This window comes from Dermacentor andersoni, chromosome 1, assembly GCF_023375885.2.
Source record: "Dermacentor andersoni chromosome 1, qqDerAnde1_hic_scaffold, whole genome shotgun sequence".
NCBI lineage: Eukaryota > Metazoa > Arthropoda > Arachnida > Ixodida > Ixodidae > Dermacentor > Dermacentor andersoni.
Window position 1 is genome coordinate 57849471 of NC_092814.1, and position 25792 is coordinate 57875262.

Genomic DNA, 25792 nt, shown 5'->3' on the forward strand with positions numbered 1-25792 from the left:
GAGGACAGCGCACATGAAGCCACCAGCCATCTCGGAGGTTACTGCAAGGTCTGAGTGCGTACACCGCTGGAACCCTACCTTGGTTACTTCCAAGGTAGGGTTCCAGCGCTGTACGCGCTCAGACGCTCGGACAGCCATGCACAGACACGGCCGGGCTAGCGGAGGAAGCGCACGATCACCTGCACGCCCCCCCCCCCCCCCCCCCCCCCTAGCGCACATGTTCACGGTACCTTGCGCTCACCTCGCCCTCCCCCACTTAGCCTTGCGCACGCTTTATTACGTGACCTCCAACACTGAGCACCATGTTGAGCGCGCATCAAGCCATCATTGTTCTCAGCTCATCCCTGTCCGTTTCGTTCGATTCCCTCGCACCCACAGCATACGGCACGCGAGGCGCTATATGATCTTAAGGCTTTATGCGGAGCCTCACGGCGGCGCTGCCGGCGACGACGAAGGCGAAAGTTCGTCTGGAGTGGCCATATGATTGCTATCGCAGTAAAAAAAATGCAGGTCCAGCCCAAAGTTGGAATCTATATATGAAGCGAAAATTTATTCAAGCGGTGTGCATTAAATCCTATGGAACCAACAGCGACGCCCACCTTTGTGTACTTTCATCTATGCAGCGTGCAGCCTCATTTAATGTTTGTTTATCCACCACAAATGCGACAACTTTTTATTCCTGCGGCTATTTTGATGCCATATGCCGCTCACAAGTTATGCCGAAATAATAACGGCAATTCAGGCGGATGCAGAGTGTGGGACGTCTATGCAGCTATTTCAGGGCTAAAGTACAGGGTCGTCCACTCTTGGTACGAACACGGCGCAGCGCGTCCGCGCCATGCGCGCTGGCGCTCCGCGGAGCGCGGCCACGCTGCGTAGTGTTCGTACCAAGAGTGGACGACCCTGTACGTCCTGGACGGCACTACCGTAGATACGTATGTGTAAGGAGATGTTGATTGAACATATCTGTATTGTTATTTGAAAGGTGGTCCAATTCTTAATGTTTAGTCGATCGCATATAAATCCAAATTTTGTGCTTGACCTTCAGTTTTCTGCTTTTATTTGTTAGCCATAGTTGTACAGGGATATAAAACCTTTGCTACGTGTTTATACCCTATGTCCCGGCTAACGTTAGCCAAGCTGTTCAGCGAAAGAAATCCGAGGGCACCTAAGCACTTCTTATGAGTTGTGAATGCGAATGCGAATGCATTAATGTCCAATTGGACGCTGCTAAGCGGTCCTTCTAGTTATGAACTCCTCGCGGGCAAGCGAGCGCGTTGAGAGGCTAGGCGCGTTTTGATCTGCCCTCACCGAGGCTCAGTTCGAACCAACGTTTATAGAAAATCTAAAAGCCTTGGTTCGAACGCAGGTGAGAGCTTGTGCGGACAAGGAACGTGTGGATAACAAGGCTCCCGAGAGCGAGAGCGAGGGTGCCGTGGCGTTGCGTGGATGCCCTCTCCCCTCACGCAATACCGCAGAAGCAGGTGTTCCCTTTCGCCCGCTCTGCTCCATCGAGGCCCGAGCCAGCAAGCGCGAGCCAGAGCTCGTAACGTGACGTCGCAGCCAATGGGATATTTCGCTGCTACAGACGCCGCCGGCTTTTGCGCGCAATGGGCCATTGGACGCGTTCGCATAAAAAAAGAAGAGTTAAAAATGCGATGCAAGATGCAGTTATAAAACCTACGGTGTTTCGTTGTCAGAGGTCTGGCGACCGAACACCGTACGTCTTAAAATTGTATTTTGTACCGCGCTTTTTACAACAGCTTTTTTTTTTTTTTTTCGTTGAAGAGCTTGGTTAACGTTAGCTGGGACATCCTATGCCGGGTGTTTCTGCGAATACGTTTGTAAAAATCATATTTGGCAGATAGCGCAATTCTAGAAGGAAGAAACCAGTCAAAAAACACAAAGGACAAGAGGAGAGGTTCACACCACAATGACTGGACTGGGCCAGTCGTTGTGGTGTGAACCTCTCCTCTTGTCCTTTGTATTTTTTGACTGGTTTCTTCCTTTACGTATGTACCAACTGGCCCAGATTTCAACCCTTCTGCAGCGCAATTCTAGTCCTTCAGCTGATCTCGAAGCGGACATTAAACTCAAGATATTGAAGTGCCTAATCCAATAATTAACAAAAATGCACTAATTAAATTTTCATCTAGTTACCTTACGTCACATATGCAATTTACCCATTTTAGCTCGTGAGACAAGGCATATACACTTGAAAATAATTATATGGATACCATAATTTTCGAGTTATGCACCATGAAACTTGCTGCAAAAACGCACTGTCGTTTCACGTACTTATTTTAGGACAACGCCGTTGTATACATTGAAGAACAAAAGTAACTGGACCGCCAATGTATTTCTTCGCAAACTTCGGCAATTAATATCTCAAAACTGGTGCCATCCTGAGAATTCGTCCCAATTGGATGTACCTTGCAAACTCCCAGGCCCATGAGAGCGATTTTGTGCGCCACGGAGACGCGCAACGGTTTCGAACGACGAAACGGCCCTTCGCTTGAACAGATCGCTCGGTTGTGGAAGTCTAGAATTCGTCGCTCGTCGGCCGGAAGTGCTATGAGCGACCGGCCAATAGCGCGAAGCCGGAACTGGATGTACATCACTGAAATACTAAGGGCACGTTCGAGTCGCCTGCACCACCTGAACCAGCTCACGAGGGGCTGCACCCTGCCATTCGTTTCAGCGGTGCAGCAATGGTGCCCGCTGAACCACGACGTTCGTTTCAAAAGGTTCAGGAAAGGTGCGCAGGGCTGGTTCATGATTTTGCTGCATCCACTCCGCTGTCGGTGCCGACTTGGGGTACGTTCGATTCGCCTGCACCACTTGAACCAGTTCACGAGGTGCTGCACCCTGCCATTCGTTTCAGCGGTGCAGCAATGGCGGCCGCAGAACCACGACGTTCGTTTCAAAAGGTGCAGGAAAGGTGCAGGGCTGGTTCATGATTTTGCTGCACCCGCTCCACTGTCGGTGCCAACTTGGTGCAGGCATACAGGTGCGAAGCAGCGACGCAGCAGACGACGCAGCACACGGGCGCGAGCACCGTAAAAAGCCCGCTTACACACGTGTGATGTGTCTACGCAACTGTAGTGTGTATTTACGCCCCAGAAACCGATCATACCTGCAGTTCAGGACCTCTCAAACTTACGCACTCCGTGCACATTAGTCTGACATAGCATAACATTTACACCGCGTCTGCACCTTTGCATTCGTTTCGAGTGTTTCGCTGGGCCTGCACCTCCGGAATCGAGCTGCACAGTTCTTGAACTTCTCGTGATCCGCCGTGAACTGGTTCACAGTGGTGCAGGCGAATCGAACAGACCTTTGGTGCAGGCGTACAGGTGCGAAGCAGTGGCGCAGCAGACGACGCAGCAGACGACGCAGCACACGGGCGCGAGCATCGTTAAAACACCGCTTACGCAGGTCTGATGTGTCTACGCAAGTGTGGTGCGTATTTACGCCCCAGAAGCCGATCATACCTGCAGTTCAGGACATCTCAAACTTACACACTCCGTATACATTAGTCTGACATAATATAACGCCTGCACCGTGTCTGCACCTTTGCATTAGTTTTGAGTGTCTCGATGGGTCTGCACCTCAGGAATGGAGCTGCGCATTTTCTGAACTGCTCGTGAACCGCTGTGAACTGGTTCACAGTGGTGCAGGCGAACCGAACAGATTGATTTTGAGCATAAACAGCGCTAAACAACAGGACGAAGAGAGGGCCACAGACCACAGCGCTGACTAACAAGCAAGTGCCTTTATTCTTTCAGTCAGCGTATATATACTCCTCTACCGCTATCTCAAAGCACAAAAGCAACAGAAATTCAGCACGCGCAAGGGCAATAAATTGCAATCAATGAGATAGGAAGGCTATCTCCTTCGGAAGGACGCAGGGGCAATAAATTGCAATCAATGAGATAGGAAGGCTATCTCCCTCGGAAAGACCGATGTTGTCGCACGGAACGAGCAAACGATTGGATTTTTATACGTGCAAGGATAAGAACCTACCGAAAGACCTTCAGAAATATTTTATGCTCTTTTTACACTAAAACACATCAGCTTAAACTAATAAAGCACGCGTCACGATATTTTCGACGCGTATTTGCTGCCCTCATACCGGCAACACCGGGGAGACGTCGCTCAAAGTCGTCACTCGCATGGGGTACGACGTGTTGGCGACAAGCGAACACGAGAGCCATCTTCATCGCATCGCTCGTCGCTGTCGCGCGCAAGATCGCTTGAATGGGGTTTATACTTTATAGATTGTAATATGGGCTGTAAAGTAATTAGTTTAAATATAATGAGTGAATTAGCGTTATATTATTCGCTTAAGCATCTCGATTTCTCGCCCAGATAATGTTCGCCTGTCTGGGCAATCAATAGCACAAAACATTATCATTGCGCTATTTGCCACAGATGATTTTTTTTTTAATTACTGAAAGACTTTGCAGAAAAACCCGCTATATGCCGTACGATATTATTTATGTTTCTATTATATCGCAGCGAACAGGGTACATATGTGCTGTGCGCGTATGTGCCTTTTGTGCTGCGCGGACTATTGCGAAAATCAGCAAGTGTGCTATACAAACTCCCTTAATATAGACATTTTCTCTCTCTCTTTTTTTTCTTGTTGTTCCTGTGGGAAGCATGTCCGAATGGAGGTGCTATCGCCATTGGAAGCTGTAAAAAAATACTACGATTTTTAAGCGTGAAAGGAATAAGCGTTGCACATGGCGCCATTCATTCACATAGTACCTGCGCCGAAAGCGCGAAAGCCATTGGCATCGTCCGATTTTGTCAGACAACGAGCTAGAATAGCGAAGGAGGACACGTAGCGCCATCTAGAAGGTTGACGCCAAGTTGCGTTTCGTTCTCGCCGACTGTCGCATATCGCGGGACACTTTAAAAACGGTTCTCCAGCGCCTATCCCAGAAACAGCCGCATCATTACTTCCACACCAACTGACTTCCTGTTTTGTCATTCTCTTTTCGTCATATTGATGGACGGGTCACGGTGAATTACATGCCACGTATCACACCATCTTCAAAATTAAATGCCTGGGTTTTACGTGGCAAAACCAGGATACGACTATGAAGCACGCCGAAGTGGTGGACTCCGGATTAATTTCAACCACCTGGGGTACTTTAACGTGCGCCCAATGCACGGTACACGGGCGTTTTTCAATTTCGTCGAAATGCCGCCGCCGCCGCGGTCGGGATTCGATCTCGCGCCCTCAGACTTAGCAGCGCAACGCCAAAGCTACTACGCCACAACGACGGGTCAGTGTGCGCGTTCTTATTTCTTCTGCTGATCAGTTTGTCAATTAGCTATGCGCTATACCTTCTAACAAAGAGAGAGAGAGGAGTGAGACCTGCCACGTGGGGCTTATTTGTTCAATGAGGCGCTTGTGGGCATCCTGAACCAAAAAGCCGAGGAAACGATCGCGGACTGAGCGCCAGGAAAGTGTGCAAGGGACCATAGCGGCAGCGCGCCCTATAGATATCTCTATTCGCGCCCAGTGGCGTAGTCAGAAATTTTTTTCGGGGGCACCCACTTTGCCGAGGAAGGGGAGGGGAAGGAAGGGGGGAGAGGCGCTGGGAAGGCTGTGTATACTCACAGAAGTTTCGGGAGGGGCGCATGCCCTGTGTGCCACCTCCCGGCTACGCCACTGGTCGTGAGCGCCAGTCTAGATGGCTGACAGCACATGCAGCCAAAAGATAGCCACTTCATAGACATTAAGAGGCTAGCGAGCTTTGAACCGTGATGTTACGCAGGTGGGTCGGGAGTCCATGCATTCCAAAGAGAGTCTCGGGCGACGATTGGGCAATAATTTTGAATTCCAAAGCATAGCTTTCACTTTGAGAGTCTGGCTTTCAAGATGAAGTCACAGGTCGAGTTCACCATGCTTATGTTACCTAGGCGGCGTTGGGTAGAGAGAGTCAGTGTTTTCTTTTCGTTTTTTTTTTTTTTTGTTCTTTAAGCAAGGTAGGACATTAGGCAGTATAATAGCAAGAGCTTGGTGGCACAACCCACCACCCCAAAAAGGACGCTCATAACATCCATCCATCCATCCATCCATCCATCCATCCATCCATCCATCCATCCATCCATCCATCCATCCATCCATCCATCCATCCATCCATCCGTAGACATGCTGTAAGACAGCTATAAAACACGCTATAAGTAGCACTTATAGCACGTCTTTTGTCGTGTCTTGTCTTCTAATGGGAGCATTGCCTTAGTTACCTCTTAATGTTTCTGCGCCTTTCGACATTCGCCGGTGTACTACAAATCAGGTCGTCAGGCCGTCACCTTCGCCGTCATACTGTCGCCGCCGCCGTCGCATCGCATGCTGCTGTCGTCGTAGCTTAAACGTTTATCGCATTCGTAATCTGAGGCACGTCGAATGCATTGGCAGGATGAATTCCTATGCCAACCAACGTGCTCGCTAGCACTTTGAGGAAATGTGTTACGCTGAACCATCTTCGGTATCAGCACATATAATAATAACTTCTTTATTTCCATCAGTGACGGAGGAGACTGCGGGTAAAAGTCACTTTAGAGGCAAGCGACTTCACTAGAGCCCGCAGCCTCATTTACAAGGCAAACAGCGATTGAACAGGAGATATATATACATAGCAATTGACTACATGTGAAATATGCACAAGAAATAAACGCGAAAACACAAATTTCCTGAAAAACGCTCTTCAATTATTTAAGAAAAGATTGAGTGGCAAAATGTTCACGTAAAGCTCGTACATTATTTATATAAATATCAAGACTTGATTTCAAAAACAAATTTAAAAGTGTTGGTAGTGTGTATGATATCTTTTGTGTAGAATAATTGGCTCGCGGAGTGGCACCTTCCACTGTTCCGTACACCTTGTGATGTAAGAATGTGTGTTCCTGGTGAGATTAGATAACTCATGAAGAAACTTTAAATTCTCTTTTACCTCCCGTTTGAAAGCTTGACTTAACTTGTAATTATAAAGATGAAACACGGGTATTATATTTTCTTTCGGAAATAAGTCTGATATGTGGGCATTGTAAGGCAAGTTAAATGGTACTCGCAAAAATATGCCCCGCTCATTTCCTTATTACCAGCTAGCGCTGTGTCGGCGCGTTGTGACATTGTACCACCTTTGGGATTGATACAGGTCGTAACGGGCAGGATGCAACATTTCTTCGGCAAACTACAGCAAGTCAGTCGTCAGGTCATCCCCGGTGTCATCATACTATCTTAAAGCCAACCACCAGCAAAATGCTTCGCAATACATCCAATTCCCACGGTAGCTCGGATCCGCAAAATATTACAGTAAAATGTTTTTGAATATATCTTCGCTCTAGAGTTTGTCTCGAACCAAACCCGGGTACGGACGATTATGTCGTGCATCGGCCGTTGTCTGAGCTGGTGCAGTGCAACATGCAGTGTTGGAATTAGTTGCATTGCGATGCCTCGCCCTTTATGTATACCACCTCCAATTACATACCTCCTCGCTTCCAAGCATCACAGACACCACGCATCAGACACCAATCAGGATTTTAGAGTTGTGAATTAGGGTGGAATAGCTCTGCCTATCTTGTATGGAGTCGTTCGAAACCACGGAATAACTTCGCACATCGACCGCCATTGGCAGAATGAATCTAACTCTGTGTTAACGACCGTACTCGAGGGAAACTTAAAGTACGCGAAGCATTAGAGTGATTACAGTTATACCGATATCACCCGCCTATACCTCAAACCCGCATGCTTCCGAGAACGACGTTCACCTGGGCTCACCAGAAGGTTTTCTTTTTTTCATTAAGAATAGCAAATGCATGATGTCAAAGTGTGTTTTACCACCCCGTCATACAATTTCTTATGCCAGGGACGAAATGCTACACCTAAATCGGCGGAGTGTTTTGAAGGCCACTATGTAAGCGCCGTTGTAGCGACATATATGAGTAAATTTGTGTGCTGTCGAAGTGCCAGCGCGCCCAGAATGAATAAAACACAAATAGCATCGACTGCATCTCTTTACGTACTACATGAGACCCCCATAATTAAGTAAAAGGCTTCAAAACTGCACCTCACCTCATTAAATGTTTCATATATTAAGCTAATGAGTTTGTTTGTTAAATATTCACAGTTGGTCAAATAAGGTGAAGCTCATTTCGCTCACGGTGTGTAAACTGCTATATCTACTTAATATACACTATCTGAAAACAAGGACGATCAAGCTAAGTAAGTAGATGAATTGTTGGAGTTTAAGCTAAGCGGTTATTGAGAAGCGAACAAATGATGGCAATGCATTTTCTTTTGTAGACAAATTTTTGAAGAATCGTGCTATCACTGTCAAAGTTTTCAAGCCATATGCGCACATTGCCTATCTCGCTCATACAGGCACCTTGATCAGGTGCACCCTTCAACATGCACGCAGTTGCTATAATCGACGGCAGCTGCCATTCGACAGAAGCATCAGCGCGTCGCGGCACCTTTCGGCTATGTGGTAGGTTTCCCAATAGCATTACAGAAAATCTTCATGACCAGTTAAAGAAAAAAAGAAAACATGAAGAGCCACACTGAGTTTGTATTATCTACTTGATCGATCAACCATTGATATGCATTGAAGTGGCCTACAAAAGGTGGTTACTGCCAGAAAAAACCGAGGGCAAAATTTGTGCTCTAACCGCACTGCCAGCGCCTGACCTACAATGTCAGGAAATATCAAAACGTTTTTTTCCATCTTTGAGCCGCTTTCCCATAGAAAGAGTGTTGAAAATTGACTACGTTGTGTCTTCGATTACTTTATCTTGAAACGTAACACTTGTTTGACATAAACTACTAAGTAGTCCTGAGCAGATGCCATTCGAATCTGATGACGTCGCGGGCAGGTAGCGCGGAAGTTATTAACCGTCGTTTGTTCTTGCATCTTTTCTAGCTATCCAAGCCTGGACTCACGGTGAGACTTTCCTTTCTTGTATTAATAAACTTCATATCAGGGAGTTTTAGAAATAGCGTACCCAAGCGCCTGCGCCCAAAGCCCCACGCCCTGCTTTCGTTCTCATGTACTACGTTTGCGTCTTCGAAGCCTTCCAAATATTTATCTGTCTATGTCTGTGTGCGTGCTTCTGTGAAGGAAGACTGGATGCGTCGTGATGAATAAACAAGACAAGGCCAATGTATACATCAGCCTTGGCCAAACCAACGATTGCCCACTGCAATGCAACAACGCCCCTGCCCTTCCACTATAACGGTTCTTTAAAATTCGGGGGTTTTAGGCGCCAAAAGCACGATATGATTATGAGGCACGCCGTAGTGGGGGACTCCGGAAATTTTGACCACCTAGGGAACGGGGGTTTTTTGCATTTCTCCCCCATCGAAACGTTATAGTGGTCATGCACGCCCACCACAGCGGTGATACTTCCAGCGTTCAGTAGGAGAGTAGTCACATCAGAAACGGCACACAAAAGCAGTGGTGAATGAGAGCACGGATAAAAATATACACCAAAATATCGTTTCTAACACCTTATTTGGAGCTTTCTGGAATGAGACTGTGTGATATAGCGTGGATAATTGTTGCCCTGCAAAAGTTGGGGTATATAGCACGTTGTTATTAATAACGACCAGTGGCAATGGTCACATATGCCCCGGTACATTCGGGTCTGCGAAGTCGCTCTTCTAATCTAGATCTGGAGGCTGTCGTGAGCCCCACGTATCTAAACTGATCTCAAACAACCTTCTTGCATATTTGCTTGGTTGGTTTCATTGTTTCAGAACAAGCAGGAAGGTAACCCGCCGTGGTTGCTTAGTGGCTATGGTGTTGGGCTGTTAAGTACGAGGTCGCGGGATCGAATCCCGGCCACTGCGGACGCCACGGCGGACGCAGGGCGTCCTGTGGGTCCCTAGGAGCTCCAGGGCACCCCGATAAGCCGAAAAGTCCACCTCACTCAGAGCGCACGAAGCGTCGGCGGCCTCCTCCTTCCCCATCCCCAGCCACTGAAGAACACGACCATGGTGACCTGTTGACCAAAATGACTGTCTTTGGTTGTAAGTAAAGGCTAGAGTTGCATCTGACTATCGGTTCTCTTTCTACAGCGCAGCCATGTCCTAGCGAAGCCGAACGATTCAGCGCGTGGAAAAAGGAAGCTTAGGAGAAGCCCCGGTCCCTCCGGCTGCGTCGGAGAAATTGGGACCCTATTCATCAAAACACTTTCGCTAGAACTCTTTATACGACCAGCTGCGAGCCAATCCTGATGTTGGAAATATAAAACAGTGAAGATGGCCAGCCATTGTCAATTCGTTTTTACGAATGAAAACCTTTGTGAAAGTGGACGCTGTGGTCAAAGTCGCGCTTTTTTCCCAGTAAGGCAGCGTTGGTACTAGTTGTAGAAACAGTCACGTTGTCGTACTAGAAGAGCATGGATCTCGTGCTCTTGTGGGGCGAGGGAACGCAGACTTCGGTGACAACCGTCGGCACATTTGAGCCTACAAAGCCCACTGAGCTGGCCGTGATGGTGGATTTTTTTTTTTTAGCTATATCCTCAAGGTACATTGTACATTACAGAGGGGAGGGGCATATGCAAAAAAAAAAAAATGGGAACAACATTTGCGCCATTACAATGCAAAACAAAGACATCTAAAAATAAATACAAAAGGATAAAGGAACTTAACAGGCACATGCACGCTAATATAAATCTAAACATAAACGCACCATAATGCAATTACAACAATGACTTGTTAGGGCATGGTCACTAAATTATGTTTTCTTTTGTGTTCCTAAAAAGGGCATGATATGTTACGGCCACTAACGATGGTGACAAATTATTCCATTCTTTACAGGTTTTAGAAAACAATGAATGCGAGTACGTGACAGCTGTGACATTGAGGTATGGCAACTTTCCGGGGATGGTTCAAGCGAGAAGAAATAAATGACGTAGGCTGAATCCAACGTGAACGCATGGTGCTGTTGTGGCAGAAAAGTTTATGAAAAAGTGAAAGACGCGATAGTTTTCTTCGAGAGGCTAACGATGGGAGGTCCGAAATGGGCTTCATTTCTGTTACACTGGCGGCCCTTACTTAAGATGAAACTAGCTGAGCGATTTTGCACTCATTCAAGGCATTGAATTAGAGTAGTGTGACCCGGGTCCCATCTGCAAATTCACGCTGTGGACGAACTTTGGTGGCGTAAAAAAAAGCAGTTTCAATGATGAGGGCGCTAAAGCGAAATTCCTGAGAAAGTATCCAAGTGCGCGAAACGCTTTTAATGTTACATGTTCTCTGCATAATGTTCAAGAACGGGTGTCAGTAATGTGAACACCAAGGTTACAGTTTACAATGGGACATTCTTGAGGTAATAAGTAGAGCAGGTCAAGTCATTGCGAGAAACTGTCATTGATTTGCACTTGTTTGTATTTAATTCCATCTTCCAAATACGACACAAGTTGGTGATGCTATCAAAGCCAGTTTGAAGGGCTTTAATGTCGGAATCGTTAGTAATCTTATGGTACAGCAGACATTCATCGGCAAACAGGCATATATTAGACGAAACGTAAGTAGGTAAGTCATTTAAATATATAAAAAACAACAAGGGGCCCAGCGCTGATCCTTGAGGCACACTTGAACCAACTGGCGCCGAAGGGGAGCAGACATCGTTATCAAAGACGAACTGAACACGAGACGTAAGGAAAGGGCGTATCCAGGTAATTATGGTGGGATCAGTACTAAGCACGTTTAGCTTATGTAATAGCAGCGAATGGCTTACCTCGTCAAATGCTTTAGCAAAGTCTAAAAATATGCACGGTGAGTTACAAAACCAATGTCTAAATATGCATGCAAGTTGTAGGTGAATGACAGGAGCTGAGTATCACACGAAAAATGTTTGCGGAGTATTTGTTGTGTGGGCGTAAAAAAATTGTTGGCCTCCAGAAAATTAACCAGATGTGTGAAGATAAGGCATACTGAAAATATGTTGCGCCAAAAAAACAACACACACAAGAAAGACGACGACACCACGGGCGACACCACGTACCGACGGTGCGTTGTGTGACCGACCGGCTTAGGGAACATGCAAAAGGTATAAAAAATAATGAAGGTGAGCGACTTGTCGATCACTGCAGGGCTTGCACCGATTGTTTTCCACGGTTCCGCGATGCGAGAATTTTGGGTAGAGGCAGGCATCAGACATCGCGTGAGACATTGGAAGCCTTCTACATCAAGAAAGCGGGTCCGAACTGTGTTAGTGATACATCGGTTTTTCTTTACGAGGCTGAGCTGAAGTTTCTATCGCGCCTACTCTGATAAAACTTTGTACTCCATGTTGCCTTGTACTCATGCGCGGTGTTTGGGAGGGCTATATATGTCGAGTGCTTTCACCATCATTAAACAGTTGAAGTAGCGCCCGTGGTGTCTTCGTCTTTCTTGTGTGTGTTGTTTTTTCTTTTTTTGGCGCAACATCTTTTCAGTATGCAAGATCACCAACTAGCCCAGCAGTTAACTCTTCTGAAGATAATGAGCTCCATTATTTTGCAGGGTACAGATGTTAGGGACACTGGCCTGTAATTGTTAGGATTATGAGTTTCCCCGGATATGCGGATCTGAATTACTTTGCTTGTCTTCCAGTCTGTGGGAATTGGGTGCAGAACTATACGATTGCGAAAAACTACATTCAAGAATGATGGAACAGTATTCAACCGTGTTACGCAAGAATTTGGTATTTATTTGGTCAACACTGTAAGAAGACATTGATTTTAAAGTCTGGATTATTGCCTATATTCCCGTCGCGCTGAAAACAATATGATCCATTATAGATAATAGTGAAAAGAGCATAGCACAGGAAGTTTGCCACTGAAATCTGGCGTTGTAAAAGAATTGACAAACAAATAATTTAGCATGCTAGCGCAAACGTAGCTCTCCACAGCGTCCCCAGATAGTGTTGATAACAATATTTTATTTTCACTATTTTCTCTAACCATATTCCAGAAACGCTTAGGTTTGGATTTCAGTAAATTTGGAAGAGCTTTGTTGAAGACGGACACTTTAGTAGCTGTTAAAGCACACAGGTAGCTGCTAGCAGCACATCTGCGTGCCAGCCATCACGCGGGTTTGTTACGTCGCTTCGCAACACGAAACGAACGTTTCTTCTTGTTAGAAAGTTGATTTAAGAAGTGTTTATACCAGGGGGCGTTATTACTTGTGTAGACGCGTCGAAAGAGAACATGCTGATTAATTAATTCTTAAACTTTATTTTTGAAACTTCACCACTTTTTTTCAACTGAGCAATAATGAAACTGCAGTAAGAAAGTGTATAGAAAACAAGAGATAACTTTGTTAATGGCAGGAAAGTTAGGTTTCTTAACATCCCTGACAGTTTTGAGACGCATGCCTTGCCGTACGGAAAAACCTAAGCCGCGCGGAAATTAAGGTTGCTTGTCGGGTTACGGATTCGAACCACCGACCTCCGGGTTACTAAACCATGCCGCCAGCCGATTCAGCCACTGTCGGTTTATCATACGCGACCTTTAAAGCGGACATTTATATGCATGAAGAAGTAGACGCAGCGCAAGGCGCGACCCAATCACAGGTGTCCCCTGGAGGAGGGAAAGGGTGAGATACCGCACAGGAGCAAAACCCTGTCGGAAAGTCCTTAGAGTTCCTCGTTGAGGATCAGCAAGAGGCAGAGTATATGACAGTTTCTCGGCACATGGAAAGTCTCCAGTCTGCTGAGTCAGGTAAGTCTCAGCAGCAGTAATTAGCACAATTTTCTATGCCTTCTACACTCTTGTGCATTGCTCTTCATGATGTCTTTTAGCTCACAGTGAAGGGTGTGGAGACCAGACTACTCCCCATGATGGAATTCTAACAGCGCATCAGGAGAAGGAGCTGGAATCAGAAATCATTGAACATGCTGGTTTAGGTTATGCCAAACAGGCTGAAGACACTGAGGCGCCACTCCTAAAACGTCAATCAGCTGCAGTAGTTCAGACAACGGTTATCTGCCGAAGTCGGGGTAAGGATTTGTGTGTCCAGGATGAGCTTGTAGCTTCTTTCACTTGCCGAGGTACATTTTACTGCATATATAGTTCACTATTTGGCGGTTATGTCATCACTAGTAAACATTTCATTACTCCAGAAAATTTTCTGCGTATCATATATCATATATCACTGTTAGTAGGAATGAAGAGACAAGAAAGTATGCAGTCTCGTGCTGTCCAGACCTACTGCTTTGAGATGCCACGAGCATCGTCACCAGTTTGCCTTGAACCCACATCTGACTCTTGTCACATAGAATCTAGAAATGACACATAGGGCAGGAAAACTGATTCTTCCTATGCATTATCTGACACTAGTCTTCACAGGTATGTGAAAGAGTGTTTGCAGTACTACACTACAGTAATGACATGGCCTATGTAAATTTCAGAGGGGATGTTGACCAGACAGCACCATCCCTACATGAGGAGCGAAAATTTATTGTATTTGAATCCTCACTGGACCAGCTGCTATTAACCTGCCCAGTGTGTTCGACAAGTGTGCTCAGCTGTCGACAAAGGAATAAAAGGCACACTGCAGCGAGTTGAAAGGATCTGCTGAAACCTGCATGTTTATACTTAAACAAACCAGCTGATGACTATGAGGAAAGCAGCTGCAAATGTGTTACTTCCTGCAGCAGCCCTATGCTTAGGGTGTAACGTTTCCATATTTCTCAGAGCCCCGAAGAGTATAGGAGTACAGTGTGCCCTACCTATCGTTACCACCATGCTGTACAGACATATCTTCTGATTCCAGCAATCACTAAGGTATGTGATACGATCCCTATGTTCGTAGTGAAGGCAGTTAAAATTATTTCACATAAGTGTATTTGTACTATAATTGTATTCTTCCACAGGTCTGGACTGAGCATCAAAACCTGCTTTTTGAAGAACTCGCTGAGAAGTCACTGCGTGTGGCTGCGGACAGAAGAGCTGATTCGCCGGGTCACTCTGCCAAGTATGGTACATATTCACTGATCGACATTGACCACAACAAGGTCCTCTATGTGGAAACTGTGCAGGTAGGTACATTTCGCCCCAAACTGAATCATGTGTGGGAAAGCACATATTTCTGGATGAAATGTTTATTGCAGTCTAAACCGTTTTGTATAGAAATAAGTATTTTGTTCATTCAACAGTCCGCAGAGGTGAATGGGTGGAGTCATTCACTGCTTTCTCCTAATTTTTCAGTCTAACGAGACAAAGAGCAGCCGCAACATGGAGCTCGAGGGTCTCAAAAGGTCTCTCACCATTTTTTGAGGCGAAAGGAATGGCGACTGAAGTAATTGCGACTGACCCATATTCCCAACTTAAGGAGTTTGCTGCAAAAGAAGGAAGCCTTGATCGCATCTATGATTGTTGGCACATAGCTAAATGTAAGCTTTATGATACAAATTATTAAAGAAAGAACTTATTCCTTAGAGAATAAAATGTATATCAGTTTCAGAGTTCATCTGCTTGTTTCACGCTTTTCTATGTTGAATGCGCTTGGTGCAGCGCGCGACCACGTGGCAGTAAGGATCTTTTATTTTCTTCCCATTAATACTCACTACACTTGCATTAGCACAGTGTCCTGTTCGCCCAATGGATATTAATTTAAAAGATTGAAATTATGGAGTTTTACTTGCCAAAACCACGATCTTATTATGAGGCATGGCGTAGAGGGGGACTCCGAAATAATCTGGACAACCTGGGGTTCTTTAACGTGCATCTAATCCTAAGTACAAGGGTGTTATCGCATTTCGGCCCCCATCTAAATACGGCTGCCGTGGCCGGGATTCGATCCCGCGACCTCGTGCTCAGCAAGCTAACACCGTAGCCACTGTAGCAACCATGGCAGGCCCGATGCAGACGTTGAACAAGTCAGAAGCAATCGTTATCTTTTGGGCAACGCTAACGCGCACAAGTGTCGTTCTGTTGCAAGGCTGGTCGCTTCAAACAGGCCAATCTACAAAAATACTTTCTTGCCAATTATCTCATGGAAGTTACGTTTACGCCAGATGATTGGTGACAAGGTGAGTAGAGCATTAGATGTAGTGATGAGTTTTAGAAAAATTTAAGCAATGGAGTGGCCTAGGCTCACGTAACAAAGAGGCAAGTGGAGATCGATACAAAAACCATCCTTCGGTGGACTCATGACGATGTTTCGTGCATTAAAAAATAAAGCTACTGCGTTCTTTCGACACGCACAGTTCGACGCTGTACAGTGTGAGTTTGTCATTAATGTACAATGACGCATGCAAAAACTATTTTAAATAATAATACAGAAAGGACACCTAAATCTGGTTTTATTAGATATACCAATTAGTGGTACGACATCGTTTTCATTACAGAATTATTAATTTGCTGCACAAATGGGTAAATAAAAGAGCAAACATTTTTCAACCCGTTGGTTCTGTGCTAGCACAAGCGAATGGCAGAAAAATTAGCATATTTCTAAATTATTGTTTGTTCCACCATTGCTCTGACATGCTGGGGCACTGTGTTCCAAGTCTTGTAGCATGTGCCAGCACTGCCAGTGAAATTAAAATTCATTGCAAACACTTCCTTCTTTCGACGGTCTGCATCACGACAGTCGCTGATCTCGTAGGCACGGTTTCGATGGCTGGACACAGCAGCAAGAAGGACGCCTGTTGGAGCAGGGATGTCGGACTCGTTCCAGGAGTTTCTGCATAGTTATATTAATTATCACTAGCACCACCGCAACTATGCTTGAGTAAGGAGGTGAACAGTATACTTATAGTATACTATTCACGAGAAGGACGTGAAGCTGCACCCGGGTGGGCGAAAGTGGCAGTATATACAAGCAAGATTACCTAAATGTTATTCCTACGTGTGTCCCTCACGTTGGAGAGTAGCTAACAGTTGCTTTCTATATAGGCTCAGTCACTCAAGTGTTCTCATTAGTTGACCGTGCCGCGTCCATTTGGCGCAGGTTATCTTCAAAAAATGTCGCAGTTTCGCCCGATAGGCGAAGCATCGATTGCGATAGCAAATTAGTCGACAGCTATACGAATTACGGATAGTAGCTTTATCGGCTGTGTAAACTTGAAAACATTCGCTTATTAACTAAATTAACAAGCATGGTGTCAGCGCACACAGGCAAACATGAACACATCACAATCGATGGCCGCGGAGAGTCGCTGTAAAAACGCTTGCGTGAGGAAGCGCGGCAGCAGCAGCGAGCGAAGTGACCTTCGCGCTGTCTATCACTTCAACGTAAGTAGCGGCGAGAACACAGCAAGCACACAGGTATGAGCCGTCTGCAGATCGATTTCAAGATTGAGCACGTGCGACCGCGAGCGGCCTCGCAAAGTATACGCAGTTGCTGCCGGACTAAAACGCTGCCACCCCATCCTTCCGCGTTGCCTCTCCGCTTTCCTCCATCGCGCCCGAGACTGAGCTGCGATCGTCGGTTCCTCTTGCGCGCGGTCGCGAAATACGAAGTTGCCGCCGAAGGTCGCCGCCCTCCCTCCCTCTCTCCCATCCCCTCACGGCCTTTCGCGCAACGGAAGACCGCGCATTTCCTCTCAGCTTTCCGCCCTTGCGCGCGCCAGATTGAGCGGCGATCGTCGTCGCCCCTCGCGCGTTTTCACTCGCACATGCAGCATACGGCGCGTGGCGACGGTTATCGTCATTGGAATTGAAACGGAACATCACGGCGACAGCGACGCCGACAACAGAAATGCGTCTGGAGTGTACATGTAAGTGCTATCACAATGAAAATTTCATAACGTTGCTCACCTTCTTCGCAGAGGTTTCTTGTGCGAGGCGCCCACATTGCACTGGGTCCTCGAACAGCGATCCGTGCTCCTCGTCCACGATGACGTGCAAGGTGCCGAACAGCCCATTGTAGCGCTGGATGTTCCGCAGCATGGTGGCCGCCTTGCAGCAACTCGCGTCGCCGCAGCCCGTAAATCCCTCCTCCGGCAGCCAAATTTGGCGCCCCGTTGCGTCGACTTGCTGTTCTGCAATCCGCCTCGCCAGGCTGTAGTCCACTTTGTCCAGAAGGATTCCCGCTGCGAACAATCTCTCCGGGGAAGGTATGGAGCAGCCGTGTTGTCCAGTAGCCCGCTTCGCCGTCGTGCAAAGCGCAGGTGATGCGTTCTCTGATTGACTGCCCTGACGCATCCGAACGAGCCACGTCATACCCTTACTTCCAGCGTAGCCGAGTGCCTCGCGGTCAGATCGCACGCGGTCTTCGTCATCTTCGCCGCACGCAATATTCACCATTATACCGAGAAAAAACATGTTTCAGAACAGTTTGTAACCATTTGTTATGGGGGAAACGGTCGATAATATAATAATTTATTAGTATAATAAAGGTTGTCATTGCATCATTCGATCGGCGTACGAATACACATCCCTTTTCAAAAAAAGAAAAACGTAGAGAAGAAAATATGAGGCAGTTGTGGCAATATGCTGTCTCACTACATTGTGCAATATGAGAAACCAACAAACTAAAGCGCCAGGACAGCATAGGGGAAATTACTTGTACTTACTAATTGAATTCCAGCACTTAGCGATAGCTGGGTAGGTTCCTGTTTCATCATTATCAGATGCGCATCATTTTCGAGATATGCACCAGCGATTACACCAATTACTTGTCCTTCTTGGATACTGACAACACCCAAAATTGAACTATCGGTTGAGAGAATAATATCAAGAGAGGCATGTTCGTGATAGCCGCGCAACAACTGCCACTACACCAAATTTACACCTTATATCATCAGTAAATCCACGTGTGTACAGACAGATCGTGCTACAATAATTACACTGCATCAGCATTCGTCATACTGCATTTGACATTACAGCAAACATTTAAGTTATTCCGGGCGACATCTTCCACCGTTACTGAACTGTTTCCAATACTATCGTGTTGGGCTTCTAGCATCAGTCAATGATGCGGAAAAATTGGTAATCTTTAGTGATTCTCAAGCCTCACTCGTCTCACTGAATAGCACAGACGAAAATTTGTTCAGCACATATTTATTGTACGAGAGAGAGAGAGAGAACAACTTTATGCCTGCAGAATCGGTTAGGCTCCCTCCACGCAGGGAGGACAAGCTTTTACTGCGACGCGGCCACTACGTCAGTCTCGTGTGTTGTGCTCCTCGAGGTCTTGGTTCCTCGCTACTTCCGCGGGTCCGAGAGGGCCGCCGCCCCCTTCCTGGGGGTGCTGCCCCCCTTCTCCTCGGTTTCGCGCGGTCGCTGCCTCTCTAGCGCTTCCGAGACCTGCTGGACGGCCTTGAGTTGTGTCTCTTGATCATAGCTCCTCGTTGCAGCCTCTAGCTGCGCGGAATCGTCGTCTTCTCGCTGGCTTCTCGCGGATTTACGCTACAGTCCCAAAGGATGTGAGCCGCGGTGGCTCTCTCCTTCGCGCACAGTCTACACACGTCACTCGCGTACACGCTCGGACACACGTGCTTAGCTAGCACCGGGGTGAGCAGAGACCCCGTCTGTAACTGTTTGTATAACACTGCCTCCTTCCGGGTAAGCCCCGGGTGAGGTGGCGGCATAGTCTGTCTGTTCAGTCTGTACCACTTCACGATCTCGTTGAAGGTGGTCATCTTGTCCTTGGCACTGCACCGCGACCAACACTCCGAGTCGGCCGTGCTTGCAGCTGCGCGGTTGGTTAGTCCTCGCGCGGCCGAGTTGGCCGTCTCGTTGTGGTTCACGTTCCCGCGTTCCGACACGTCACTGCCCATGTGGGCCGGAAACCACTTGATCACCACAGCACTTTTGCGTCCGGTGTCTTCGGCCTTGCGCAGTATGCGCGCGGCCTCACTACATACCCTACCCTTGGCGTAGTTCTTCACTGCCGTTCTAGAGTCACAGAACACTGTAGTGCATCCGGGGTCGGAGACGGCCAAGGCGATGGCCACCTCCTCCGCCCGGTGCGCTTCTCGAGTCCGGACGCTCGCTGCGGTTCTTCGTTGCACCCGTCGATGCCCCGACAGCCACCGCCGCGTATGCGTCGCTGCTCCCTCGATACTCCGCCGCGTCCACGCAGACGACGCCTTCTTCTCTGGCGTGGAGGTCCACGAGAGCCCTGGCCCTCGCCAACCTCCGCTCCTTGTTGTGCTCGGGGTTCACGTTCCCCGGGATCGGGCAGACCCTGAGCTTTCTGTTGATGCTATCCGGTGTAGGTACGTCTTTCTGCTGCTTGCCTTCCCTCGGCTCGAGGCCAAGGTCCCGCAGTATCTGTCTTCCGGTTCTCGTTTCAGAGAGACGCTCGAGTTGCGCCGTTCTCTGTGCTTCGGCTATTTCGTCCAGCGTGTTGTGGACTCCCAGCGCCATGAATTTTTCGGTGTTCGTGCTCCCGAGGAGACCGAGTGCCGCCTTATACGCCTTGCGTATGGTGGCGTCTATCTTGTTACGTTCGCTCGGCCTTCAGTTGTGGAAGGCGGCCACGTACGTTATGTGGCTAACTGCGAAGGATTGAATGAGCCTAGTCAGGCTCTCCTCGTTCATCCCCGCTCTTCTGTTGAACACCCTCTTGATGAGTCTCATTGCCGCGGCCGCTTTGCCCACGAGCTTGTTGACCGTTTCACCGTTGACTCGGTTTCGCTGGATGAGCAGCCCGAGCACTCGAATCTTCTCGACCTCCGGTATTACTTGTCCTCCCGCCGGCTTGACCGTGATCTTGGGACGCTCGTACTTGACTTCCATATTCTTTCTTTTCCTGCCCGCTCCTGTCGGTGGAATCACCAGCGGGTCTGGACTCGTTTATTGTACGAAACGCTGAAAGAGCTCACAAAAGCAAGTGCGAAGGATCACGTTACAGCGTTTAAGTGAATGTCGGGCCACTGAAATATTCCCGGAAACACTTGAGCGGATGCAGCTACGAATCGGCCGCACAATAACCAAGAAACGTTAATCCTTCCTCTTTAACGTAGTGAAGCCGGCTTGCTCCTGAGACAGTTATCCGGTCGTCTCACCAAGACTGCGTGGTTTATTCTACAGTAGTAAGGTTCCGAGTTATTTCTTTTTATAGACCCATGTATAAAATTGTCGGTTCCACCAAATCTGAGAGATAAGAGAAAATTGAGACGTTACTGCACCGTCTGCGACTTGGTACAGCATATACGTGGCACTTGTCCAGCGTGCCCCTGGTTCGCAGGGCTCGTGTGGCCACCCGGATGAAGACCACCTCCTTCTCGAGTGCCCATGGCACGAAACTGTACGACTAAATTGTAGGACAGATCTAATGCTATTAGGTCGACGGTCACTCACCTTTAAAAGAATATACTTAGCCCATGGTCAACGGCGGGGCTTCAGAGAAAAACCTTTGTCGCTTTAAACGTTTTCTTAGAAAACACCAGCGTTTTGCATCTATTTTAAATTTTAGTGTCCGCTGAAAGATACGTGTATGATGTAAGTCTGGGCTTATAAGTTTGTCTAAAGCTGATGTAGTATTTTATGTATGGGTATACTTACGGTCTGTGCACTCATCTTTGAAACTGAACTTCATCTGTCAGGTTGAACTTCTCGGTGTACTCGGACATGTGTTCACGTAAGCCACTGTATACATGTTCACATTCTGTGGATCCCTGGAGTCATATACGGTACTTTTTGATAGTGCTGACTCACTGGTTATGTGATTATGTTGTGCTGCATTTTGTTATAAATTTTGAGACAATATATTTTTTTGTCAAGCTACAAAGAGCAGCCGGTGGAAAAGGTGCTAAAGGCGCCAGCCTCTCCTATTGTATCATGTCAATAAAAAAGCTTTTTTTTTTAAATCTTGCTGTAAAAATACACTGTAGTTCCACTTACTTTTATAACAAAACTCCGTTTTGTGCATTAAAGCACGAAAGTTACTGGACTGCCATTGTAGTTCTTAGCATAGTTCGGGAACTAATATCTGGAAACTGGTGTCATCCTGAGAATTCCTTCCATGCGGATCCGCCTAGCGAACAACCCGGCAAAAATTTGTAAACTACAATATGTGATGTAATAAGTTGAAAACTGCATTATTGCATTTCTGTTAATTCATGAATTATGCATTTCGATTTATCGTCCAACTAAAGTCCGCCTGTTTGGGCAATCCAGCTCACGGACTATAATTGTGCTATCTGCCACAGATTATTTTTAAATATTACTGAATGTCGTCGCAAAAACACCTCTCTCTCTCTCTCTCTCTCTCTCTCTCTATATATATATATATATATATATATATATATATATATATATATATTTATATACTGTCATGCAGCAGTGGTAGTGTCACGTAGTAGACTGAGAGGGAGAGGTAGTAGACCTAGAGACTGAGACTGAGAAGCTCGGAAAGCACGGCGCGTTGCATAATGCCGGTCTCAGGATGTCAGCTTCGCCTCAATAAAGTAGTGGTACGCTGTGAAGCATACGCAAAGGTATTGCGGTGAAGCATAACAAACTTGGAAAGGGTCAATTGTCACGGGAAACTGCAGTATCTATTCCTTAATTATACACCCTTGCACCCGCCATCTCCTGTCATAGTACGATCACCTATATGCCTAATAAGTGTACTGACAGGCCTTCAGAGCTTTTTTGGATGTGCCTGTGGCGATTTGAGCCCTTAATGGCGGCTGGCCCTAACGCTGGTGACTAATTAGCACATTTACACTATTATAAATGCGAAACGAAATTTCACTATATGTCAAGGATAATTATGCGAGAAAGAAACAAATATAACCACAGAAAAACTGAACAGGCTCATGCCAATGCGCAACGTACTCTGTACGGGAGACTTATCGCGGTCGTCTTTCGTCGTTGTATGTCTTTAACGGATCATCGGTCTCTGAGTGTTTCCACTGCTTTTATCATTTACGAAGAGATGATTGCAGGGTCCTTTTAAAGGCCAACTGCAACAAAATTTATCTTTCGTTAAATAGGCTATGCCCCGGCCTGAACAGTAGATGTGACTGAAGCGATCATTCCGTAGAAGCTGTGCTGGTAATTGTCTGTCTTTTTTCCCCTTAATTATTAGCACCATTTAAATAGCACTTAAGCAGCCGAGGCGTGCATCTGTTGTTTAGAGGATGTGGCTTAAATCCCAGCACATCGGCCCCGAGGTTCTTACCGCCCGAGGTATAGACTCACTGTATAGCATTCACGGGGTCCTTGCGCGACAGTTACCCTAACCACAGGCAGCCGCGAGCGCTGCCTCATCTCGGAGGCCATGCCTAAAAAAGCTGCGTCGTAGTTTTCAATGTTCTGGCTCGTGCTTCACTTCCGGCGAGCAGGAAGGGCGCCGTTTTTGGCCAATTTCGCCATGGAAAGCGCCAGTTTCTTCGAGCTTCCCGTGACGCACCCGCAAGTATTTTCAACGTAATTTCTTGCACGGAGGGTGCTCTATATATAGGTTGTCCCAGCTAACTTTAACGGGAGTTTAGAAATATGCGAATGCCTCGTAGCTCGACAGAACAAATGTGATGTTGCTTGCCATCGCTTGGAGATACTCGAACTATTTCTTTCATTCCACCTAATTAGATCATCAGTGTTTTTTTCTAATTAATCAACTTCTCAAATATTATAATTCCATTAGAAGTGTCAATGAGGAAATTGTAGAGCGACATCAAAAACTCCCGATGCAATTTTCTGTTTCTCAATACGTGCTACATAAAAGTGTTTTCCGAGCCTGAAAAAAGCCCGCGAATGCACGCAAAGTGCCTCGAGTGGCCAGTACCGCGGCAATATTGTGTACATTTGCGGGCTGCTTTCACGCTCAGAAAAACACTTTTATGTACCATGTATTTAGCAACAGAGATCTGCAGCGGAAGCTTTTCATGTCGCTCTACAATTTTCTCATTGAGACTTCTCATCTAAATATAATATTTCAGACGTTGAATAATTAATTAAGACTAATTATCTCCTTAGGCAGAATTAAAAATATAGTTTGAGTATCTCCAAGCGACGACAAATACATTAACTTTGTTCTGTCCAGCTACGTGGCATTTCCATATTTTTAAACTCTGGATAAAGTTAGCTGGGACACCCTGTATATACAGGGTGGTTCAGAGAACACCCGGATATCCAGAGTTGGTCAGATAGGGTGAAGCTCATTTCACTCACGCTGTGTAAACTGCTATATCTACCTGAAATACACTATCTGAAATCAAGGAAGATCACGGTAAGTAAGTTGATGACTTGTTGGAGTATAAGCTAAGCGTTTATCGAGGAGCGAACAAATGATGACAGTGCATTTTTTTGTAGCTTAAGATTTTTGAACAATCGTGCTATAACTGCCCAAGTTTTCACGCCATATGCGCACATTGCCTATGCCACTCTTAAAGGCACCTTGATCTGGTGCACCCTTCAACATGCACGCAATTCCCAGAATCGACGGCAGCTGCCATTCAATAGAAGCATGAACGCGTCGCTGCAGCTTTCGGTTATGCGGCACATTTCCCAATAGCATTACGGAAAGCTTCATGACCTGTTAAAGAAACAAAAAAAAAATATGAAGAGCCACAGTGTGCTCGTATGATCTGTTTGATCGTTCAACAATTGATATGTATTGAAGTGGTGGGCAAAGGTTGGTTACTGCCAGAAAAAAACAGAGGGCAAAATTTGAGCTCTAATTGCACTGCCAGCGCGTGCAATATCCTGCAATGTCCAGAAATATGAAACATCTTTTTTCCATCTTTGAGCCGTTTTCCCACAGAAAGAGTTTTGAAAATTGACTACGCTGTGTTATCGATTACTTTATCTTGAAATGTAACACTTGTTGGACATAAACTAATAAGTAGTCCTGAGCAGATGCCATTCGAATCCGATGACGTCGCGGGCAGGTAGCGCGGAAGTTATTAAACGTCGTTTGTTCTTGCATCTTTTCTAGCTTTCCAAGCCTATACTCACGGTAAGACTTTCCTTTCTTGTATTAATAAACTTCATATCAGGGAGTTTTAGAAATAGCGTACCCAAGCCCCTTCGCCTACGCCCAAAGCCCCACGCCCTGCTTTCGTTCTCATGTACTACGTTTGCGTCTTCGAAGGCTTCCAAATATTTATCTGTCTATGTCTGTGTGCGTGCATCTGTGAGGAAGACTGGATGCGTCGTGATGGATAAACAAGACAAGGCCAATGTATACATCAGCCTTGACCAAACGAACGATTGCCCACTGCAATGCAACATCGGCCCTGCCGTTCCACTATAATGGCTAAAAAAATTCTGAGGTCCTTCGTGCCAAAACCACGATATGAATATGAGTCTCGCCGTAGTGGGGGACTTCGGAAATTTGGACCTCCAGGCGATCTCTAACGTGCTCGTAATGCACGGGACGCGGGCGTGAACGAAACGCTCTAATGGTCATGCACGCCCACCACAGCGGTGATACTTCCAGCGTTCAGTAGCAGAGTAGTCACATCACAAACGGAACACCAAAGCAGTGGGGAATGAGAACACGGATAAAAGTACACGCAAAGTTATCGCTCCAAACAATTTATTTGGAGCTTTCTAGAATGAGACCATATGATATAGCGCAGATGTTTGTTGCCCTGAAAAAAAGTTGGGGTATATGGCACGTTGTTATTAATAGCTACCAGTGGCAATGTTCACATATTCCCCGGTACATTCGGGTCTGCGAAGCCGCTCTTCTCATCTAGATCTGGAAGATGTCATGAGCTCCATGTACTCTCAAACAACCTTGTTGCATATTTGCTTGGTCGGTTTCGTTGTTTCAGAACAAGGAGGCAGGTAACCCGCCGTGGTTGCTTAGTGGCTATGGTGTTGGGCTGTTAAGCACGAGGCCGCGGGATCGAATCCCTGCCACGGCGGACGCATT

The 25792-nt window shown here is 46.6% G+C and overlaps 1 long non-coding RNA gene and 1 pseudogene across 1 annotated transcript; one reads left to right on the forward strand and one right to left on the reverse strand.

Moving 5' to 3' along the window:
• Positions 1–14247: 14247 nt before the first annotated feature.
• LOC140216904 (uncharacterized) lies at positions 14248–15478 on the forward strand (annotated as a pseudogene).
• Positions 15479–16296: 818 nt separating this feature from the next.
• LOC129388191 (uncharacterized) lies at positions 16297–18190 on the reverse strand. The gene is made up of 2 exons (XR_011892156.1): positions 17770–18190; positions 16297–16693 (listed from the first exon to the last, which is right to left on the reverse strand). It is a non-coding gene; the product is annotated as an uncharacterized lncRNA (long non-coding RNA).
• Positions 18191–25792: the final 7602 nt, after the last annotated feature.